The sequence below is a fragment of the Pinus tabuliformis genome, chromosome X (genome assembly GCF_031772625.1).
Source record: "Pinus tabuliformis cultivar Carrire ecotype Pingquan chromosome X, CPIR1, whole genome shotgun sequence".
NCBI classification, from domain to species: Eukaryota; Viridiplantae; Streptophyta; class Pinopsida; order Pinales; family Pinaceae; genus Pinus; species Pinus tabuliformis.
In genome coordinates, this window is record NC_142308.1 from 699568557 (window position 1) to 699591128 (window position 22572).

Consider the following 22572-nt stretch of genomic DNA (forward strand, 5'->3'; position numbering starts at 1 on the left):
CGTGGCTATCAGGTGGATGGAATGAAGGTTCATTTATGAGATCAAGTGAAAGACTCGACTGGGATTTTACGAGATCTAATCAAAGACTTGAATTGGAACTTTGCTCCAGGGGACCTTGTTTCATTTTTTAATGAGCTTGACACAAGACAAGGAACTCTGCTCAGATTCCTTGTTTCATTTTTTAACGAGCTTGACACAAGACAAGGAACTATGCTCTGGGACTTGTTTCATTTTTTAATGAGGTTGACACAGTAAAATAACTATCCTCATATTCCTTGTTTCATTTTTTAACAAGCTTGACACAAGAAAAGGAACTATGCTCATATTCCTTGTTTCATATTTTAACGAGCTTGACACAAGACAAGGAACTATGCTCTGATTCCTTGATCACGACTCATAAGAGGTCATGACTTCCAAGAGGTTCTCATCAGATGGGAGAACAGTTCTCTGGAAGGGATACGTAGTAAGGAATCCATTAGATAGATCTGGTTCCAATGCCCCCAATACATAATCCACAACATCACAGAATTTATCGTCAGTTGATGTAGGCATGGAATGGGTTGCCACATAATTGACCCGTGGCGGGGAAGATACCATTGGGACAAAAGGACCATTTAAGGAATATGGTTGATTGGAAGCCATATTTGGACAGAGAAATGAAATCTGGTCAACGGTGACAATTTTGCCTTCATGCGGGAAACACATCACTCGAAAGAGTGTTGAAACAATAGCTCCCATGTCATAAACATAGTCATGCCCAAGAAGTAAATTTTAATCTAAAGGGCCTGGGACTACAATCACATTGAGATAAACAAATTTTCCTCCCAAAGTAATAAGCGACTAAGGAAGGATCCCTAATGGTTGACTGGTTCCTCTGATAAAACTCAACAGATTTTGGGTAATAGGCACAAGTGGCAGCGAACCGAACACCTGTCAAGTAGTGGAGGAAAGGATACTCACAGATGCACCTTCACCTATAATAGTGCCAGATACAATCATACAATAAACCTGTACTATGACCTGGAAAGGTACATAAGAAGGAAGATGACATCCTTCCAGTCGATTCCAATCAAAGGGAGTGACCAAACTACTTGGAGGGGGTACTGTAAGAACGGGGGAATTACCCCCTTGAGTTACGAGAATGGGTGGATTTTCTTCCTATATTAATAGAACAGGAGGGTTGCCTCCAAGCTCATTGGAATCTGAAGTAACGAAAAGAACTTGAGTGGTATCATACTCACTCTCTATGGGAGAGGTACGATTAACTGAAGGTGAAATTGGGTCAATTGTTTCCTCGACTTGTGATTGCTCAGGTATAGACTCATGGATTCACATTTATAGAGAGTGGGTTTGACCGACGGTTGATTTGGGTCAGTAACTTCATCAACTAGTGAAGGATTAAGGGAGAGACTTCTATAACCAGATGGAAGTTGCCGCAGAGAAGCAGGAGGGTTATCCAACACTTTTTGAGCTTCATCCAGATAGAGACAAAGGTTAATGGGGTGATTCCCTTCACATAACCTATAGGGAAACTTAACTTTACCCTTCTTTCCATGAACTTTACTACCACTAGTTGATGGTGTGTCACCAGCATGATCTCTAGAAGTTGATGACACAGGATGATGTGAATGAGAAGACCATTCTTATAAGATTTGAGGAATACCAGAACAATTTCAAAGAAGATGGTATCCCGTACAAAGTTTGCAAGGATATCAAATTTTTTGAGTCTTATCAGACGGTTTCTCATTAGAAGTTGCATTCGAAGCAATGGTTGATTGGTTGCCCCCTACTGAATTTTCTTCTTCTTCTTCTTCTTCCCTTTCTTCTTCTTCTTATCCACCTAGTTACTAGTGTCAATACTTTCACCAGGCGAAGAGGAAGAAGGGGAGGAAGAAACAACCGACGAAGAAGGTAAAGGGCCAACTTTAGGATCAACTGGAGGTTGATTTTGTCCAGTTGTAGGAATATTCAATTGTGAGGCCAAGGAGGTTGAGAAAAAACATACTGGAAAGCCTATGGTAAGTCCCAAAAGGGACAATGTAGCCATATAAGGATCACTAATATTTCCAAAAGGAGGAAAAGGACTAGGATTCCCATCAAAAGGAATTCCTTGATCAGTGGACTCCAAATTTGTTGCCATATGTCTCAACCTAAGATCAACTAAGGAGTGATGTGGAGGATGTTATCTGTGGTCAATTAATTTTATTTTAATCAAAATAACATAAAAAAACAAAAGAGGGATAATCTAGGAAAAAGGATTACCAAGTAACTATGAACTGCAATATACTACCTCAGTAAACCAAGGACTTAACATACGTGCAGGCAATCTCCCCAAATGTTGTTTTCGATGTATCACAATATACAAGGCGGCCGACTCGGTTACCTATGGATGGATAGCAACCTAATGTAGTCCTCCCAAATATACCCGAAAGTATGTGGAGGCCCAATCCATGTTAGCGTTGTCTAATGCGAAACCACACAGTGAGAGCATTCCCTTATACTTTTCGTACTATAACACCGCCCGATATACCCGAAAGTACGTGGACGAGCTATGATATACTTACGTACGTGGAATGAGGTATCACACTCGGAATGTATCGCAGACCATTAGCGACAGCTGCTATGTTTAACGACGCCGGAACACGTCTCTAGCCTAGACCTCTAAATGTTATACGTTAAGTTACAATGCTCCATTAGGTTAATTGAGATAAATTTTAGTTGATCTTGTTTAAAATTTTGCCTTTCAGGTTCACCACATGATGTTTTTGAAACTCCTAGAATGCAACTATGATGAGAAACATTCTTTTCATTTGATTTAAATAATGAAAACCATAACTAAAAGGGATAAAGCAATCAAAATCTTTAAACTAAGAGCATAGAGCACATCTAATGAAACTTTCCATATACCATTCCTATAAGCACACACAAACTTCTAAATTCATTATGCATGTTTTTCTTTTCATTCCTTTAATGTTTAGATGAACACAAAGAAACTAAATGCACAAATGATCGATCAATGCATTTCACAAGAAATGAAGACTTTACGAATTCTCTTTCAAAAAAGTAAAGATTAATCAATGCAAGCTAACTTTTACAATGAATTGATAATGATAAAGAAATCTCTTAAGAAACACTAAACAATCAAGGTCAAAGTAGGGCTACGAGAGGAAATGCAAACTGATTTCAGAGCCATAAAAAACATTGATCTTTCAGCGAACAACAATCAAAAGAAACTTTGGAAAAGTCAAACAAAATGAATTTTTTGGCTTGACAGGGACCAGAATAGCCCTGAGTGGGAGACAGTGCGTTGCAGAGCACTGTCTCTAAGCCAAGGGTGCTCTGTAGAGTGTTGTCCCCTGACGAAGGGTGCTCTGGTAACAGAACATTCCTAGAGTAGGCATTCTAGTGCAAATTTTGACCAAAAAAGCTTCAAAATGACTGAAAAGAGATCAATGAAGTCAAGTAAAGTCTACTAGGATGTAATATGATAAGGGTAAACCACCAGAAGCTATCGTCGTTCCCTAGTATGGTCACCAATTTGTTATATGGAATTTGTACCTACAGATAATTACATCTTCCCTAAGTGGGTAGTTACACTTAGAACAACAGAAGTAAATGTGTTTAACCTTTTCCTACAATAGACAGATAAGATAAAGGAACCTACTTGTGATCCTTCGCTTCCTTTGATCTCCTTTGAATTGCTCCCGTCACTCTCACTCAAACTGAATTCACTCAATTGGTACCCGCAAACATAAACAGAAGATGACAACAATCAAAGTATATGATATATCTACTGTAAACAAATGGAATCAGCAACATTTGAACATACATTCATCATAGGTATAGACAAAAGTATTGGAAAAGGAACAAACAACTTTATTGATTGATATAAGGAGAAGTTACACCCAATGTGGTTCGATCCTGTGTCACTCATCTAGCTTAGTCCAAACACTCATCACACCAATAACACATCAATCCAACAACATAAAACTACTTGACAATGATTCCAAGTCGCAAACCAACAATATTTCTCTATAATATCGAAGTTCTAGCCTCCTGATCACTCTGATGAGTGGTCAATTTATAGGGAAATGCAAGTGGTTTTGTCATAAATTGGGTATTGAATGGTTTTCCACAATTGGATAGTTAGTTTCCATGGAGAAAGGGATGAGAGGATAGAGGGTTAGATGATCCATAGCCTATCCAAAGTCGAGTTCATAGGATGATATAAGAGCTAGGCATCCTTCTAGAATGCTCTAGAATCAAGGAATATTCCCATAATCCTATGCCAATTTCTCTCATCCTCACCCATCGCAGGCTTAAGTGGGCCTAATTGCTCAGAAACGCAGGTCTGAATGGGCCTACCTACTATGTAGAGTAGTTTCCCTTGACCAAGGGTGCGTTGGCGTCCCAAGGAGGAATTTCAGCAGGGTTTCAAACTAGGAAACTTTTATGGATGAAAGCATTCAATATCATAACTTGTCTAAGGCATATAGCAACTGAATTAGGGTTTGATGAGCCCTATTTGTACTGATCTGATCGTCAGGAGTGATGTGCCCAAATAGACTTGTAACATTGTGCCAATCCTCATACATGGGACCCTAGTTCACTAGAGTAGTTTAGCATTATGGTTAAAACTTATACAGACGACCATAGTTTACACTTGTACACCCTCACTATAAGCATAGAGGGAAACACCTTTTGAAGGGGGATGGAGTGTGGGCATCCTCTATTGGGTTTAATAGGGATGGGTGGGGGTGAAGGGCCCATTAGAGTAATTATAGTGTAGCTATGGTGGGATTTAAATGTAAAGTGGGTTAGGTCCACTATGTTTGTTATTATTAATAAGACCCAATAGGTAGTTTTGGAAGAATAAATGTAACGTGTCCTCATTAAAGAAGGTTCATTAAGAAATTAGCATATAGTTGTGATTAAGGTTTTCTAGCTAGCTATCAATAAGAATAGATTCCTTTTCGGGACCCATATATAGAAATATATTGTGTTTGGAGCTTAGCTCATTAGGGGTTGCCCCCTTGAAGAGGTAAGTGAATATAAGTGGATTCCGTCCATAAAAAGATCATTATATGGTGTTTCCCTACCTTAAGGGTTTTGGTATTGAATAAAGTGTGATGTATTATAATATATTGTTTGTTATTCAAGTTTAATGGTTAAGGATTGGAATAGGGATAACTTCTTACCTGTGAGTAAAAATAATTAGTAGTTATCAATACATACTTGCATCATTTAGAATTTTTCTTTAATTTCTCTATCACATCAAGGCCCCATTATTCTAATGGTTTTTCAATGTTAACCAAATATAAAGGATTTGTAATTTTCTTCTCTTGGAGTACACATATTTTGAAAACGTGACACTTTCACACATGCATCACATCCTTAAACAACATTGGTTAATAATATCCAACTCTCAATACCTTATGTGTGGTGGTGTTTATTACAGGACATTTTTTCATATCCTCTCAAAAGGCCCGAAAATCAGATCAGTCAACATCCTTGAACACTTTGTCATTATCCCTTTGCAAATCCCTAAGCATCATCTCTCCAAAAAGTCTGAGTTTTTGGGTCTATCAACTCAAAAACATTGTTTTTAGCCCCAATGTAGCCTACATGCTTGTCTACCTGCAATGGTTGCAAGTTGCATAACTGAGCATCTGTGCTGACCAACACATGTTTCTCTACTCTGCAGGTGCAATGGTTCTAGAATTTCAGGAAAATAAAAAATATTTTCAAATATTCTTCTTCCATAAGATTCTAAGGTGGTTTTAACCATTTACCATGGATAGAGATCTCGGATTCCTATATGATCCTACTCTAGTTGTCTTATCTCTGATCCATAGAGCTTATCTTCCCTCATATGTGGATCTCAAGCCTAGATTGGTATATCCTAAACTACCACTTTCACCCTGTAAATTTACTGCCTCCCATTGAGTCTGGGTTAGCTTTTGGAGATTACTAGTGCCCTCATGCTGCTACTTTGAGCTTAAGTAGTCATCATTCATTTATGCATTAGGGTTGAGTATGAAGGTTTGATTTGTGGCAAGGAAGGACAAGACAACTCGGGAGACATCTACAAAATCAACTTCTATATATGGTTGTAACTCTCACCTTTATTTATTAATACGAAAATAATAATGTTTTCCTATACTTGTGTCATGTTGATGCTTATGTATTCAATGCCATTATGCCCCATTGATTAGAGATATTGGATTATGATATGTAGATTTTGTAGTTCTCTTTCTTGTTTTATTCATTGTTGCAAGTTGTATTTATAGCACGTGGAGCTAGAGTTGGAGATTACAAGAAATGAGAAGAGGATGACTTACTACATATTCCAGGTAGGTCTCTTTTCTATATTCTAATCTCTCTAAGGAAAACATAGATTTTTTTTTCCCTCTGTTGTTCTAGGTCATACCACTAGATCTAGGGAGTTCATTTTCGTCCACAAAACTAATTTTTCCATATAAAAAATTGGTGAATCCACTGGGGAGCGAGATTTCCCTTAGTGGTTTCCTTAGCCTTAGCATTTTTTCACCTTTCAAAGTGAGCTTAATTGACTTATTCAGATAATAATTGACCTTAAGAAAACACATTTTTAAGCTTGGTAGGGTTTATTGTGTCGTTTTTTGACCAAATTAGCCCTAGTGCACTCTCTATTTTGAGACAAAGCAACCCAATGCAGTCTATCCTCTCTGGAAATGTGATGGTTCACACTCGTGCCCACTCTTCACATGTGATGGTCTTGTAGAATGAAAAACTTTGCATTTCTTTGCATTTCTCTTCATTCTTCTTTGGTCTAGAAGGCTATTTTTGAGTATCTGAATTTGTTTGTGTCTCTGTAAAGCTATCATAATGTTTACATTGGATTATATTAGCCTTTGATGAGAGTTTCTTTTATTTTTTATTTTTTCTTATCAATTAGGTTTTTTGTAAACATTTGACTTGATTGTTGATTGGTTTGAAGAAATTTTTATATTACAGTCTTATTCTATGTGATTTGTTTTACCAATGATCTAGCTGCATCTTAGTTTTCATTAAATTTGATAATTAAGAGAAAGAAAAGGAAAATTTCATTATTTATATTATATATAGGGTTTTGAATTTGAAATGGAGCGGTTGCATTAAAATATCTATTTAGAAAGCTTTGTTTTCTGCATTATTGATTGTTGCATTCCTTTTTGTTTCTTCCCTCTCGTAGATGAATCTTCATTGAAACTAAAAGAGTTCTTGTTATCATACTAGTTGCATCATAGGGAATTCAAATGAACTCGTGTCATGACCCTTGAAACTGAAACATAATTGAAGATCAACTTCTAAAATTTACTCAATCAATCTAAGGAGCATTTGGAACATTAATGACACACATAGAAGTCTAGGCTAGAGACGTGTTCCGACGTCTTTAAACGTAGGAGTTGTCGTTACTTGTCTACGTTACATTTTGGGGGTAGTCAGTATTCCATGTACGTAATTATATCAGATGGTTCTCCACATACCCTTGGGTATATCAGATGTCACTCGACATATGAAAAGTATATCATAATACTTCCTATTGTACAGGACACATTATATGAACTACATTTCCACGTACCTCTGGGTATATTTTGTAAATCCCTTATAGGTTTTTATCCCACCATAGATAACTGAGTTAGCCACCATGTCCACGATGATAGACCGAACACAACATTTGAGGAGATTGCCTACACATACTAGAAACAATATTCTGCAGTTCACTGTGACTTGGTAATCCTTTTCTTCCTAGTTACCCTTTTGATTTATTTTTGTTTTTAAAGTTCTAAAATTTATTAATCCAACATGGAAGAACACCCTCAACAACCCCATTGTTCATGTAGAATACAAATATTGCCTCCTCTAGCTCCTGAGGAAACACTTGGTCATCGAAAGAATAAAAAGACACAAACTACCAAAACTGGTACTTCAAAAGGTTCCCCTTATGGAACTACCTCTAAAATCAATCAACCAGAATGATCACTTCCCATAAGTATTGACCCTAAAATCACATCTTTACCAACTGGTGAGTCTGACGCAATCGAAACTGAAGCCCTTAAATGTTGGACACAGATTGTCATTTATGTCAATATGGAAATATTCAAGGAAGGAGACAGAGCCAAAGAAGAGGAGCAAACAACCATCGGAGCAACAGAGCAAGCAGAACAGAGCCACCAGAGGAGTAGACAGAGCCAAAGAAGAGGAGCACACAGAGCCATCGGAGCAGATGGAGACGAGAGGAGCAAATATGCCACAGATAACACTATTGGGAGCCATCAGAGGAGAAAACACATATATATGCATGCATTTAAACATTATCATGAGTCCATAACACTATCAGCAGCAAAAACCATGCATATATGTGTTTAACACTATCGGAGGTGCAAACGGAGGCCAAGGCATCTACATAGGAAAATACACTATCGGAGGCAGAAAGCGGACCTGAATTTTTTATGAACAAGAGTGTTGAGTCCTATCTGGTCTGACACACTATATCGCATTGGCATTTCGGGAGCAGGCGCTACAATACGTCAAGTGGACCATTGTGATTGCCGATAACGATTATGATATCGGGAATTCAGAGCGGAAGTCATACAGCGGTAAGCAGTCCCTTGGCGATCGCCGATAGCGATATCACATCGGACCTCCACCAAGGGCAACCCCCGATTGTGATGAACTATTGTGGACCCGACGAGTATATAAACTACTGTTGATTGCGATTACAAGGCAGACCCGATACACTATAGACTCGGGTGAATTAATATTGAAGTCCGCCCTTTAGCCATTTTGCCTGTGTTTCCTATGTAAATGAATTTTTGGCTTATGCGGTGTTTAGAGGCAGAAATACACTACGAAATGCTCCCGATAGTTCAGGAGGCTGAAATAATGTCGATGACGATTGCGATCAAGATGTGGCAGTTCTTGCCATTGATTCAATGCGTCCTGTGAGTATTGGAACTCGAATAGACAAAGGAAGCCATGGATTGGGTAGCCAAAGTGTCAAGCAAGTATAGATGGTTGAGTGAGCGCAGAGTAAGCTAAAGCGATTGGAGGAGGGAAGCCAGAAGGTTGAGTGAGTGTTGAGGAAGCCGAAGCTCAAGCGAGCAAGGAGGAGGACAAAGGTCATCATATCAGGCTTATATAACAGAGAATTGTCTTTATGCAGTTGTTGTTATTGTGATGAGGAACCTGAGTGTGAGATAGTGGAAGTAGCAGAGGCAAAAGAGGTAGCAGAAAGTAGCGGAGGCGGTAGAGGCAGTAGAAGTAGCAGAGGCAGGAGAGTAGGAGTGAGAGAATCTCAGCTGAATAGAGTGCAACGGCATACCAGTGTATACCAAGGTTGGGTTGGAGCCCAAGAGGTTGGAGCCTCATAATTGAACAGGACTAAAGTCATTAGGGGTAGGTGCTCCTAAGTGCAGAACCACTGCTAAACAGAGTTGGTGCTCTGGAGGTTGGAGCCTCACTGAAGTCCAAGTTGGAGCTTGGCAACTATTCACAGTCAGATATATACTTATATTGTATTTATTTCATTGCACTGTCTTGAGTTTTAATAAAAGCATTTATTCTAGCTGTTGATCTATGTGTTCTATGTATGCATATACATATCTATATATGCTTTTGGCAATCACTAGAACAATTAAAAAAAAATGTAAGAAATATTGATTCACCCCCTTCTCAGTATTTCCAACAATTGGTATCAAAGTAGGGTTCTTCATACTAGCCTAACAGCTTGAAGAAGGATCCGCAGCCATGATGAGAAATCACGAAGCATCAGGAAGACCTCCTTTGTTCGATGGAACTAACTTTGGTTTTTGGAAGAAAATAATGACCTACTACTTAAGGTCCCTTGGACCTGAAGTCTGGCATTTTATTCAAAATGAATACTGAACGACTTCCACTCTTCCAACAGACCCAGACGAGAGGAAAGCCTACATTGAAAATGCAAAGGCCATGAACTCCATCACTAATGGAATCACTGATTCCGAGTTTACAAAAATCATGCACTATACCTCTGCCAAAGAAATGTGGGAGAAGCTAGTTGGCTTGTACAATGGAGACTCAAAAGTAAAAAAGGCAAAGCTTCAAACTCACAGAAGACAATTTGAAAGTTTGAGGATGGAAGATGAAGAAGATATTGCAGCATATCTCCTCCGAGTAGCTGAAGTGGTAAATTCCCTCAAAGGATTGGACGAAAAAGTTGAAGAAAGTACCATTATTCAAAAGGTATTAAGGTCTCTTCCAGACAGATTTGACTCCAAAATAAGCACTATAGAAGAAGAAAAGGATCTAGATACCCTCAAAATGGATGAACTCCATGGAATTCTCACTACCTATGAAATGAGGAAAGGTGGCCCAAGCTCCAAAGATGCAGCATTCAAGGCCTAAAAGTCAAAGAAGGGGAAAGAAAGGAATGACTGTAGTGATGAGTCAGATGTGGAATCCGAATTGGCTCAATCTGTACGAAAGTTGAAGAGAGGATCTAAGCTTAAAGGCAAGTATCTTCTTATCTATTTTAAATGTGGTAAAATAGGTCATTATGCAGCAAGATGTCCTCATAAACATGAAAGTGATGATGAAGGAAATTCTAAAAGAATGGCACACAAAAGGAAAGGGTTCAATAAGAAAAACTTCTTCTCCAAGCAAGATGAGTCTGATGAGGATGAGTTTATGGTCATCATAAAGAAATCAGATGAGGAAAGTGATCATGATGAAAGCCAAGAAACATTATTCATGGCACTCACAGATGATGATGACTCAGGACTGGAAGGAAATATAGATGAACTGTTAATAAGCGCCATTGAAGAAAATGAGAAACTACGGAACAAAATCATTTCTCTTAAAGTGGAAAACGAGGAAATAAGAAGGAGAGAAGATCTCTTGGAAGCAAAGCTTAAAGAAAAATAAGAGACTTGTGAAGAACATGAGGTCGAAATAGTGTCTCTGAGAAAGGAGTTGGAGCAAATTAAAAAGGGTTGTAAAATCTCTCAAATACTTGAGACTATTCTGAAAAATCAAAAACCTCTGCATGACAAGTCTGGAATAGGTTTCAAAGGAGAATCCTCAAGCACTAAGAATAGTGCGAAAACCTATGTCAATGCACTTTCCTGCAATCCAAAAGATGAAAAAGTATGTTATCAAAAGTGCATCCCAGATCCCAAGAATGAAGAGAGAATTACTCCAAAGAAGAATGTGGAGTCGAATCATGGACACTACAGCAAATACAAACCTGTACTCCACCAAGGGCCCATCGCAAATCCAAAGAATGAGGGAGGAGTAATTCCCAGGAAGGAAATCGACTCAAACCGTGGTTGCTTCAACAAGTACAAAACCATCTTTCTTGGACACTGCTTTCACTGTAAAAACTTCGATCATCAAGCCAGACATTGTATGGCTCACAAAAGTGAAAAGACAAAGCTAAAGGACCGAATAATCAACTCATATGCCCCCAAAAGGCAGGGACAAATCAAAACCTTCAAATCATTTGATTCCTTAACCAAATTTGCTCTGATTTTCTCTTTCTGCTACAATAATGGACACTATGAACAAGACTACCCACTTAAAGGAAGAAAGACAAGTAGCAAGAACTCCAACATGGACAAATGCGGCCTGGCTCTATATGCTCAAAATAATGGAAACCAGTGGTTTGTAGATAGTGGGTGCTCCAAACACATGATAGGAGACAGAAGGAAGTTTGTCTCACTGAGTAAAACGGAAGGGAATGTGTCCTTTGGAAGCGGATCTGTCAGAACTGCAGGAAAAGGAACAGTTACTCTGATCAATGGAAAAGGAAAAGCTCAAGATTCTCTGCTGGTTGATGGACTCAAACACAACCTCTTGAGTGTCAGCCAAATCTGTGATCAAGGACATAAGGTTTTTTTCAGCACCAAACACTGTGAAATAAGGAACTCTGCCTCAGGGAAACTTGTGGCAAAAGGGGTGAGAACACCAGACAACATTTACATTCTGAACAAGATTCAAGAAAATAAATGCTACTTGAGTCAGACATATGAGAGTTGGTTGTGGCACAAGCGACTTGGACATACAAGCTTCGAAAATCTGATCAATATCAGCAATATCAAAGCTGTACGAGACATCCCAAGGCTATTCAAACCAAATCAAGCAGTATGTGGTCCATGTCAACATTGAAAGCAGACCAGAATCAGCCACAAGACAAAGGAGCTCCCTACATCGAAGCCCTTGGAGATCATCCATGCTGATGTGTGTGGGCCAACTAGAAATCAAGCACTCCAAGGAGGAAGGTACTTTGTGTTATTTGTTGATGATTATGCTAGAATGATGTGGATATATTTCATAAAGTATAAATCTGAAACTTTTGAGTGTTTTAAGAATCTAAAAGCCCTTGTAGAAAATGAAAAAGATTCAAAAATTAAGTGCCTCAGAACAGACAGAGGAGGAGAATTCACATCAAACGAGTTTAGTGAGTTCTGTAATATTCATGGAATTAAAAGGGAATTCTCAGCTGCCAGAACACCTCAGCAAAATGGGGTAGTTGAAAGAAGAAACTGAATAGTCCAAGAAATGGCAAGAACTATGCTATTAGCAGCAGACTTACAACCTAAATTCTGGAGAGAAGCAGTAGGGACAACTGTCTATACACTGAATCGAACTCAATTAAGACCAAATTGTGAAAAAACTCCTTATGAGCTATGGAAAGGAAGACCTGCTTCGGTGAAGTACTTCAAGATCTTTGGAAGCAAGTGCTTCATAAAAATAAATGATGGCTCACCCGGAAAGTTTGATTCTCGGGTTGATGAAGGGATGTTTCTTGGATACTCTACACGGAGCAAGGCTTACAAGTGCTATAATTATTGACTGAAGAAAATATTGGAAAGCATTGATGTAAAGGTTGATGAAGATCTTCCAGAAAGGGAAATTGAAGAACATGAAGATGACTCTCTCATTGAAGAAGAAGAACCTAAAGAAGAAGTAATAGATGAGGAAGAAGAAGAAGAAGAAGAGGAAAGAGAACCACCTAATACCCCTTCAAAGATGAAGTATGTCCAAAGACATCATCCAGAAGAGCATATCATTGGCGATAGAGATGAAGGTGTGCAAAACCGAAGAAGGATAACAATCACACCCAAGAGAAAATTCATTGCCCTCCTATCTATGATAGAACCAGAAACATTTGCAGAAGCAAGTAAGGATCCTCATTGGGTAAAAGCCATGGAAGGAGAAATGTCCTAAATTGAGAAGAACAAGACATGGGAGTTGGTACCTCATCCAAAGGACAAAAACATAATAGGAACCAAATGGGTGTTCAAAAATAAAATGAATGAGGAAGGACAGGTTATCAGAAACAAGGCAAGACTTGTCTGCAAAGGATATTCACAAATTAAAGGAGTTGACTTTGAAGAGACATTTGCACTAGTGGCCCGTATGGAAGCTATCAGGATGTTCTTGGCATTTTCTTGCTCAGGAGGATTCAAAATCTATCAAATGGATGTGAAATCAGCATTTCTAAATAGGGAATTCAAGGAGGAAGTCTACATGGAGCAGCCAAAAGGTTTTGATCTAACGGCAGGAAAGGACTTAGTTTGTAAGTTGAAAAAGGCTTTATATGGGTTTAAACAAGCTCCTAGAGCTTGGTATGCAAGACTGGATCACTATTTACAACAACAAGGCTTCAAAAAGGGAGTGGCTGGAAGTAATCTATACATAAAGACAGATGAAGGTAAGTTACTAGTTGCTCTTGTTTATGTCGATGATTTGATTTTTGCTAGTAATAATGATGAAATGAGCCATGAATTTTCTCAAAGCATGTCAAAAGAGTTTGAGATGTCAATGATAAGAGAGTTGTCCCACTTCCTTGGACTTCAAGTATCCCAAACCAGAGCAAGATTGTGTATATCTCAAACCAAATATCTAAAATACATGCTCAAAAAATATGGAATGGAGGACTGTGCACCCATGAGCACACCTATGACCACAAACTGCAAACTGAGCAAAGATGATGACTCCCCTCTAGTGGATGCAACTCATTACAGGTCAATGATCGGAGCCCTTCTATACTTAACAGCTACACAACTAGACATAATGCAAGCAGTAGGAATGGTGGGAAGATTTCAATCTGCTCCCAAACAATCCCATTTATTAGTCGTAAAAATAATTCTCAGATATCCGAAGGGAACTTCTAATTTCGGTCTTTGGTACCCAAAGAACTCAACACTGACTGTAACTGCATACACCGATGCTGATTGGGCTGGAAGTATAGATGATTGGAAAAGTACTAGTGGAAATGCATTCTTCCTAGGAGACTATTTGGTATCCTGGATCAGCACAAAACAGTCATCCATATCATTATCCACAGCCGAAGCCGAGTATATTGCTGCAGCAGACGGTTGTACTCAGATACTATGGATGAAGGAAGCTCTTAAAGATCTCGATATATGTACAGATCAACCAATTACCGTCTATTGTGACAACACAAATGCTATCAGTCTCAGCAAAAATCCAGTGATGCACTCAAGAACCAAACACATACCAATCAAGTATCATTTCCTCCATGAGCAAGTAGCTGAACAAAATAGTCCTGAAATATGTCAGTACTAAGGAGCAGATAGCTGATATTTTCACAAAACCTCTTCCTCGAGAAGCATTCGAACATCTGCGTCAAAATATGGGGGTTATTTCTTTATCATCACTCAAGTTCATTCATAAAGATGTAGCAGGACAGGGGGAGCAGTTTGACAGGGGGAGTCCGTATGCATCCCCTTGCCATTGATGTCAAAGGGGGAGAGAGCGGAAGAATATTTCCATCAATAAAAAAAGGGGAGATTGTTAGACACAGATTGTCATTGATGTCAATATGGCAATATTCAAGGAAGGAGACAGAGCCAAAGAAGAGGAGCAAATAGCCATCGGAGCAACACAGCAAGAAAAACAGAGCCACAAGAGGAGCAGATGGAGACGAGAGGAGCACACAGAGCCAAAGAAGAGGAGCACACAGAGCCATCGGAGCAGATGGAGACGAGAGGAGAAAATATGCCACATATAACACTATCGAGAGCCATCAGAGGAGAAAAGACATATATATGCATGCATTTAAACACTATTGGGAGTCCATAACACTATCAGCGGAAAAAACCATGCATATATGTGTTTAACACTATCAGAGGCCAAGGCATCTACATACGAAAATACACTATAGGAGGCAGAAAGCAGACCTGAATTTTTTATGAACGGGAGCGTTGAGTCCTATCGGGTCCGGCACACTATATCGCATCGGAATTTCAGGAGCAGGCACTACAATACGTCAAGTGGACCAGTGCGATTGCCGATAGTGATTATCGCATCAGGAATTCGGAGCGGAAGTCATACAGTGGTAAGTGGTCCCTTTACGATCGCAGATAGCGATATCGCATCGGACCTCCGCCAAGGGAAACCCTCGATTGCGATGAACTGTTACGGACCCGACGAGTATATCAACTACTGTCGATTGCGATTACAAGGTGGACCAGATACACTATAGACTCGGGTGAATTAATATTGAAGTCCGCCCTTTAGCCATTTTGCCTGTGTTTCCTGTGTAAATGAATTTTTGGCTTACGCGGTGTTTAGAGGTAGAAATACACTACGGAATGCTCCTGATAGTTCAGGAGGCTGAAATAATGTCGATGGCAATTGCGATCAAGACGTGGCAGTTCTTGCCATTGATTCAACGCGTCCTGTGAGTATTGGAACACTCGAATAGACAGAGGAAGCCATGGATTGGGAATCTGAAGTGTCAAGTGAGCATAGATGGTCGAGCGAGCGCAGAGGAAGCTAAAGCGACTGGAGGAGGGAAGCCAAAAGGTCGAGCGAGTGTTGAGGAAGCCGAAGCTCAAGCGAGTAAGGAGGAGGACAAAGGTCAGCATATCAGGCTTATATAATAGAGAATTGTCTTTATTCAGTTGTTGTTATTGTGATGAAGAATCTGAGTGTGAGATAGTGGAAGCAGCAGAGGCAAAAGAGGCAGCAGAAAGCAGCGGAGGCGATAGAGGCAACAGAAGCAACAGAGGCAGGAGAGTAGGAGTGAGAGAACCTCAGCTGAATAGAGTGCAGCAGCATACCAGCATATACGAAGGTTGGGTTGGAGCCCAAGAGGTTGGAGCCTCAGAACTGAACGGGACTAAAGTCATTAGGGGTAGGTGCTCCTAAGTGCAGAACCGCTGCTAAACAGAGTTGGTGCTCTGGAAGTTGGAGCCTCACTGAAGTCCAAGTTGGAGCTTGGCAACTATTCACAGTCAGATATATACTTATATTGTATTTATTTCATTGCACTGTCTTGAGTTTTAATAAAAGGATTTATTCCAGCTGTTGATCTCTGTGTTCTATGTATGCATATACATATCTATATATTCTTTTGGCAATCACTAGAACAATTAAAAAAAAAATTGTAAGAAATACAGATTCACCCCCCTCTCAATATTTCCAACATTAAAACTTCACTACCTAGGTTATTGAACTTGAATTTCTTGATTCACATACATTACAACCTAATGATCCTCAGTTAACTACACCTATTACTTCAAGGCCTTCTCCTCTCTTCCTTTGACTCAAACACAACCTTTAATACTTTAGTCCTAACGAAGAAAAATTTCCACCCAATCTCTTCAGTATTGAGGAAATTACTGAAGAGTCTAAAAATTCATCTCCTATCCATTTAAGAGGGACTCCTCTTTATCAAGATCAACCTTTCCTTACTCCTCACACTCTAATATAATCTCCTTTATCTAGTACACCTCATTTCGAATCACCTTTGAGTTTTCCTGGAAAACTTCTTTGGGAAGATTAACCATGATTGAGTCAATGATGGTTTCTCAACCCGTATCTATTATCATGAGTGAGTCAACCAAAGTTGCAACTACCTCCATGTTTGTAACTTCACCAAAAACCCATTTGTATGGTGTTCTGTTAGTGCCACTTGGCTACCGGTAATCATTTGGAACCCTTTATGGTGCGTCGACTAGTCCATGGACTTCTACCTTGCCATCCTCATCTGGTATGTTATCTGGTACCTCTTTGATGAGCACCTCACAACCCATACAACCTGTTACACCTCAACCTTCTTTGGAGCAGAAATATGGCTCATTTATTAGTGGATTGGGACATCTACAACAACCTACTCCATCCTATACTGGGTACTCTCCTCCTGGGGGAAGTTACCTCCATATTCTCCTTATCCCCGGCAGCGGGGCAACCTGTTTCTACCATGTATCCATCTCCTGATCAAATGTCTCAAATGGGTGCTCCATCCTATTCGAGTCCTCCATTCTTGGGAATGGATTCTAATCTTTGGAATCCTACATTGCATGTTCAACCTGGTTTGGTTTTTAATCAACTTCCCACTTCTCAACTTGCCTCGGTTACACCCCAGGTTCCTACTTTCCAACCCATTCAATCCATGCCTCAACTTGCCCAAGTTTTATCTCAAGTAATTCAACATATCCAAGTTGTACCTCAAACACAACCTATTCCACCGGTATCTAGGATCTCTCAAATCCCACCTACCTAGCCTCTTCAGTGTGCATTGCAAACCCCACCACTTGGTCAGTCTATCCCTCAAATGCAAGTAAATCAACCTGTATATGGTATGGCCCAGGTACCAACTAGTCAACCCAATGTAGGGATGATGCAAAATCCCTCTGGGAAACCATTCCAAAGTATCCCATAGATTCTTGTTGGTTAAACCATTATTCCTCAAATTCCTTATCAAGGCCAACATATTCAAACACATCCATTTCAACCTTTTCAAGGTTATCAAGGAACTGGACAACCTGCCTATGTTCATCCTGGTTAACAAATTCCTCCTTGGAATGCAAATTCTGGTTTCTCAACCCATTCCATCATACCTAGGATATCCTCCATCGAAATTTAATAGGAAGTTTCCATTTGTGGCAACCCTTGAGTTACCTGATTTAACCTAGTTGACAAATGATCCTATTTGTCATTCTCCTTATTGGTCGGCCATTCCTACCAAATTGCCAACCGATATCCCAAAATTCAAGTGAAATCCTAGAGAAGACTCGTCTACTAATGTTATGACCTATCATTTATGGTGTTCATCCAACTACTTAAATGATGATTCAATTATTTTACAAATTTTCCATAGAACTCTCACTCGTATGACAACTAAGTGGTATGTTGAACTACCATGAGCTTTATTTAACAACTTCAATGCCTTAGCAACTACATTTTTTATCCATTTTCAATTTCCTATCCAATATGAAACTTGAACCGAGCTTTTGACCTCTTTGAAACAATCTAAATCCACTCATATTTCTGATCATATTCATTAATGGAGATGCTAATGTTGATTGGCCAAAAATTTCATTCTTGATCAGTTATTAGCTGAATGATTTATCAAATCTTTGTTACCATCCATAACTGAAGATGTTGCTAAACGCAGAGTTGTTACTGAGGAGAAAGTCATTTCTCATGCCCTGTCACACGGAATAAGTCGATCTTGCGGACAAGATAGACCTTCCTAGAATCTAAAGAAGACCTAATGACAAGCAAACCAACCAGACACTATCTTTCTCTAAATATGCTTTAATTTACAATAGCAAACAAGTGTTTTTAGGGCCTACCTTACGTCCAACGCAAGCTTGTGGATGCCCTCGCTCCTTCGATCCAAATGAGCTCCTTTGTCGCGAATCTGCAAACACAAACAAGGCAAACAAATTAAATAGTACCTGAAAAGCCAATTGCATAAAACATATTTAACATGAAAGTCAAGGAGCCCATGAAACAAATAACATGAGATACTTGTTGAGAAAAATGAGTTTGATTGTATTAATTCAAAAGAAGAAGAACTTTACAACCTTTGCCTTGACGTTGTACAAGCTCCTCCCAGGGTCCAGCAAGAAGTCTCCTCTACTTTGACAAGTTTCACTCACTCCCCAATGAAGCCAAAAAGGTATGTGATCTCTCCTCTTAAGCTCAACTAGGAAGTCTTGATTTCACCAGCATTTACCCTCAAAAATGTTCAGCTTCTAACCTCCTCAGCAACCAGCCCAATGCCTATATTTATAGTGCAATGGAGGGAGGTTAGGTCCTCCTTCAAAGGAATAGCTCCTCTCATCAAGGGATTAGCTCCTTCTCTTTTGGGATGCATGAACCACCTCAGAGCGAACAATCCACGTCAAAATTCCTTCTAGAAACCTCTAGAATTAACCCAAAGTGAGTTTTTTAAGATAAAACTTGCGCCTTTTAACTTTCACAGGGGTCCGCACCTACACCGTTAGGGACAGAGTGGGCAGGTCCGCAGTTTTTGTACACAGAAGGTGCGGGACCGCAGGTGACAGTGAGAGAAAGTGCGGAACCAGAGTTACATTGATTTTCAATGTCTCTCTCCCATTACCAAAGCTTGATTTGAAGAGCTGAGGTCTGAGACTTGCTTAGGAGGATAGTACAAGTGATGATAGACCCATGCTGACTGCAAATAATCATGGTGACGATATTTTTGTGTAATAGATTGCCCCCTAAAGTGCGAAGTCTGTAGTAGATGAGGATTTCTTATCATTTAGGAAGAGTGAAGTACTTTATCATTTTGAGGATCATCTTGTGGAGAGCCCGGTTGGAACCTGTAAAAACATTCAATGCAAGATATATATATGAGATCATATCATCGCTGAGGTAGGCATTCCCATACTCAGATCAAAACTGACTAGAAAAACTAACTACTGCTCTGATATAGGAATGATCTTGTAAAACATCACAAGTAAAGACTCATGTGGACATAGTATGGATGCAGCCATCTGTTTATGAATAGTCCATTATATAATGAATACAAAATTCCTCGCAACCTGGATTGTGGAAACTAGATCCAGGGTCTTCATTTCTACTTCCCGAAACAGTACGATTCTATCCATGCGAATGAATGTGTTGATGTCGAACATGGTAGAAACCACTTGATTACCAGTCAATGATGTAAACTGTTAACAAGTGTGGGAGAAACCACCAGTGATGTCAATGGCTCTCAAAGTACCCAGTACAATCCATGAGATGCGAATAAATGTATTGATGTCGAACATGTCACGGAATCCTTTGATCGAAAGTCAATGATGTAAACTGTTGTCAAAGGCGAGAAACCTGTCATTGAGGCATGCAGATCTCAAGGTACTGACGATTCCTAGATCATCTTTCTAGATAATGAGCTGATGTCGATAGAAAGTGATCCGTCGTAGGCAAGCCCACAACATGAAATCATAGATCAAGTTGAAGAAATTTAGATGCAAGGACTGACTCAGGGATGGTCAAGATGGATGACAGATATTTTGCAGATGAATGGCTTATTGGCAGTGATCTCTTGAACACATAACGACACGACAGATGGCTTGGTGACAATTGACCCAAAGTTAATACCCAGAAACCGGCTGAAGACTTTCAATGTGGTTTGATCAACTGTTAGGCAAAGGATTTCCCAACCCAGGTGAATAAAAGTATCGTGTTCAAGAGTGGTTACAAAGTATGACAAACATGCTCATTTTTCTCTCTTTCCCCCACCATTTCTGGCAAGTACCTCTTTATTTTTGACAAGCTTGAGGAGGATAACATTTGCTTGATTATAAGTTCATCCTTCGGATGAGTCCAACTTAGTTTAAATTCGAACCCTAAGAAGGAGTGGTTCGTTCCTGTTTGTAATTGAGCAGGTCCTTTACTGTGAAATTTTAACGAGTCCAGTATAGGAGAAACTCGGCGTTTTTCAATTTTAGAGAGTCTGAAAAAACTTAAGAAGACTCCAGGGTTGACCTTTTTCGTAAATTTGTGTCTCCCAAGCCCGAAAAAGTATAAAATAATACTTGAGAGAACCACTTGATCTTTTACGACCAAGGAGTACTTTTCGTCATTAGTGCCCTTGACCCGAAAAAGTAAAAAAGCGATCAATGACACGTCGTTTTATGACCGATATCGAATTTGAAAAGACAAAAATCTGGCAATCTTTTCATGTTTTTTACGGTCGGAAAAGAGCTGTAAGTGGACCGTCTTTTAATTCTGTTTTAACGAGTTTAAAAGAAAAACTCGGCAATCTTTTCATGTTTCAGGAGTCAGAAAAGGGCTTAAAGATGACTCTACATGTTTTTTCGTCGAAAATGATAGATTTCACCTGAATAATCCGTTATTCTGCATAAAAACACAAACATTACTCATACCTGTTTGAAATGGATAAAATTGTCGCAAAAATACCTTTTCAAAGTGAAACATAAACAAATTTGCAATTTATTTACTCAAAAAACTTATAAAAAGGGTCTTTGTCAATTCATTTTTACCGTTTGAGTTTGGGTGAGAAAATAGTGCTTTTGCTTAGAAAACTTCGCGTGAAGATTGCGGAAAATCCAATTGTCGGAATCGAACGCCGTCTTCTCCAGGTAATCCACATCATCCCACTCTTCATTTTTAACCGTTTAATTTCTTGTTTTAGTCATTTATTTCATTTTTGGGATGCTTTTTAGGCGCAAAACCCGCGCGCGGGGGCCCACAGGTTTACCATTGCGGGCCTGCGGACCCCGACTTTTTCTCCATTGGGAAAAAGCTCGGGGTCCACACCTTCCATGTAGACAAAGTGTGGTCCCACACACTGTGTCTAACCCGAAGGGTGCAGTCCCCGTCGCAAGGGTTTTTAACCCAAAAATTCTCAAAAATGGACCACACAAAATAATTTCTAGCATTTTAATTTGTCTTTATACTTGATGCAGAGAGTACATCATGCTAGATTGGCATGAACGAGAGCATGAGGACGTGGATGTTGCCGCATGGAATCATCAGCCTTCACTTCATGCTTTGAGGGCGTGCGGTTTGTACAAATACTGGGCCATTCCTGGCATGAGGGCTCAGGTGGATTTCTTACAGTGCTTGGTTAACAGATGGAGCATACAGGACCAGTGCTTCTTCATTGGTGGCCACCAGCTCGAAATTGAGCCGGCGGACATATATTTCTTGACTGGTTTGCCTAAGAGAGGCAAAGACTTGACTTTGTTTGGGGCTAGGCCAGGTGGCCAGTTTGTCGATAGCCTCTGGCTAGAGTACTGCAACAGCCAGGCCAGAGACAAAGGGATAGACATAAAGACCATATCTCGTCCTGAGCTCATGGTGATTGCATTCACTGTCACCAAACTTTGCGGAGCGGCCGCATTACATATTGCCACCGGATCCCAGATGCATATGGCAGTTGATTGGTTTCGAGGCACCATCTTCAACTGGTGCGATGCCCTGTTGGCCAATCTAAAAGGCCAACTGACCAGGGCCAAAAATGGACAACTAAAGACCTTTGGTTATGGGGCTTTGGTTGTGATTTTTGGCCTGGAGAGGGTTCCTATGCTGATCCCACAGCACCTTACTGTTGGAGTTGGGCTTCCTCGAGAGCCCAAACTGATGCGATGGGTCACAGTTATGGCCCGTCACCCGGACGAGAGGACAGAGGTTGCTCGATTCAAACCTGAGTATTTCCAATGGCTGGAAAACCAGGTCTTTTCTATTCAGGACTTCCCTTACGCTGGGATAGATTTTCATGGTGACCCAGACATGGTTCTTCCACCAGGAGAGCAG